The sequence below is a fragment of the Rhea pennata genome, chromosome 21 (assembly GCF_028389875.1).
Source record: "Rhea pennata isolate bPtePen1 chromosome 21, bPtePen1.pri, whole genome shotgun sequence".
Lineage (NCBI taxonomy): Eukaryota > Metazoa > Chordata > Aves > Rheiformes > Rheidae > Rhea > Rhea pennata.
This window is the reverse complement of record NC_084683.1, coordinates 4,225,001-4,227,500: the sequence shown is the minus strand read 5'-3', so window position 1 is coordinate 4,227,500 and position 2,500 is coordinate 4,225,001.

Here is a 2,500-nt window from a genome sequence, read left to right as displayed (position 1 = left end):
GTAGACGTGCTGCCCGACCGCGAGGTAGACCTGCTGCCCGCCGGGGGCTGGCACCCCCCACAAAGGCCTTCCGCGAGGTAGACGTGCTGCCCGACCGCGAGGTAGACCTGCTGACCGCCCGCCAGGTAGACCTGCTGCCCGCCCGCGAGGTAGACCTGCTGCCCGACCGCGAGGTAGACCTGCTGACCGCCCGCGAGGTAGACGTGCTGCCCGCCGGGGGCAGGCACCCCCCCACCACAAAGGCCTTCCGCGAGGTAGACCTGCTGCCCGACCGCCAGGTAGACCTGCTGCCCGACCGCGAGGTAGACCTGCTGCCCGCCCCCGAGGTAGACCTGCTGCCCGCCGGCGGCAGGCACCCCCCCCCACAAAGGCCTTCCGCGAGGTAGACCTGCTGCCCGACCGCGAGGTAGACGTGCTGCCCGCCCGCGAGGTAGACCTGCTGCCCGCCGGGGGCAGGCACCCCCCCCCCCACAAAGGCCTTCCGCGAGGTAGACCTGCTGCCCGACCGCGAGGTAGACGTGCTGCCCGCCCGCGAGGTAGACCTGCTGCCCGCCGGGGGCAGGCACCCCCCCCCCCACAAAGGCCTTCCGCGAGGTAGACCTGCTGCCCGCCCGCCAGGTAGACCTGCTGCCCTTCCTGCGCACGACCCCCCCCACCACAATGCCGTCCGCGCGGTAGACCTGCTGCCCGTCCGGCGCACGGCCCCCCCCCCCCCCCCGCACGAGAGGCCGTCGGCGAGACGGGAAGGTAGACCCTGTTTGCCGCTTGCGCGGGGCGCCCGCCGCCCCCTCCCTGCGCGCACGGGTAGGCCCGGTGTCGCCCTCCAGACATCCCTTCCCGCCCAGGGCAGGGGCACGCGAGAGACTGCTCGCGCTTGTCGGCGTCCGGGGTAGACCTGGTGCCCGTCCGGCGAATTTTTTTGCGGGGGGGGGTGGTGTTGCGTGCCACTCCCCCCCGCCCCACGAGAGAGGCCGGCGGCCAGACGGGAAGGTAGACCTGCTGGCCGCTGGCGCGGGGCGGCCGCCGCCGTCCCCCCGCTCCCCGGCGGGTAGACCTGGTGCCCGTCGGGCGAATTCTGGACGAAATACTCTTTTCCGGAGAAAGCCCGAACGGCGACTGCAACGGGCTGGATTCGTAAACGAGCGCAATGAAAAAAAAAAAAAAAGCGGGAAAGTAGCACACAAGCAGCAGCGGAGAAGCAGAAGCTCCCAAGGAGAGCAAAGGTGTGGGTGCGGGCTAGCCCGGTAGCGATAACGGCCCACCGGGTCCCCCTCGGCAGCAGCCGGCCTGCACACTCGGGCGGGGGAGTGGGCTTCGGGCCCGGCGGGCGGGCCCGGCCAGCCGGTCTACCCGGCTCCGGGCTCCGGCGGGCCCGGCCAGCAGGTCTACCCGGCTCCGGGCTCCGGCGGGCCCGGCCAGCAGGTCTACCCGGCTCCGGGCGGGCGGGCCCGGCCGGCCGGTCTACCCGGCCCCGGCTCCGGCGCGCCCGGCCAGCCGGTCTACCCGGCTCCGGGCTCCGGCGGGCCCGGCCAGCAGGTCTACCCGGCTCCGGGCGGGCGGGCCCGGCCGGCCGGTCTACCCGGCCCCGGCTCCGGCGGGCCCGGCCAGCCGGTCTACCCGGCTCCGGGCTCCGGCGGGCCCGGCCAGCAGGTCTACCCGGCTCCGGGCGGGCGGGCCCGGCCGGCCGGTCTACCCGGCCCCGGCTCCGGCGGGCCCGGCCAGCCGGTCTACCCGGCTCCGGGCTCCGGCGGGCCCGGCCAGCAGGTCTACCCGGCTCCGGGCTCCGGCGGGCCCGGCCAGCAGGTCTACCCGGCTCCGGGCGGGCGGGCCCGGCCGGCCGGTCTACCCGGCCCCGGCTCCGGCGGGCCCGGCCAGACGGTCTACCCGGCTCCGGGCTCCGGCGGGCCCGGCCAGCAGGTCTACCCGGCTCCGGGCGGGCGGGCCCGGCCGGCCGGTCTACCCGGCCCCGGCTCCGGCGGGCCCGGCCAGCCGGTCTACCCGGCTCCGGGCTCCGGCGGGCCCGGCCAGCAGGTCTACCCGGCTCCGGGCGGGCGGGCCCGGCCGGCCGGTCTACCCGGCCCCGGCTCCGGCGGGCCCGGCCAGACGGTCTACCCGGCTCCGGGCTCCGGCGGGCCCGGCCAGCAGGTCTACCCGGCTCCGGGCTCCGGCGGGCCCGGCCAGCAGGTCTACCCGGCTCCGGGCGGGCGGGCCCGGCCGGCCGGTCTACCCGGCCCCGGCTCCGGCGGGCCCGGCCAGCCGGTCTACCCGGCTCCGGGCTCCGGCGGGCCCGGCCAGCAGGTCTACCCGGCTCCGGGCGGGCGGGCCCGGCCGGCCGGTCTACCCGGCCCCGGCTCCGGCGGGCCCGGCCAGACGGTCTACCCGGCTCCGGGCTCCGGCGGGCCCGGCCAGCAGGTCTACCCGGCTCCGGGCGGGCGGGCCCGGCCGGCCGGTCTACCCGGCCCCGGCTCCGGCGGGTCCGGCCAGCCGGTCTACCCGGCTC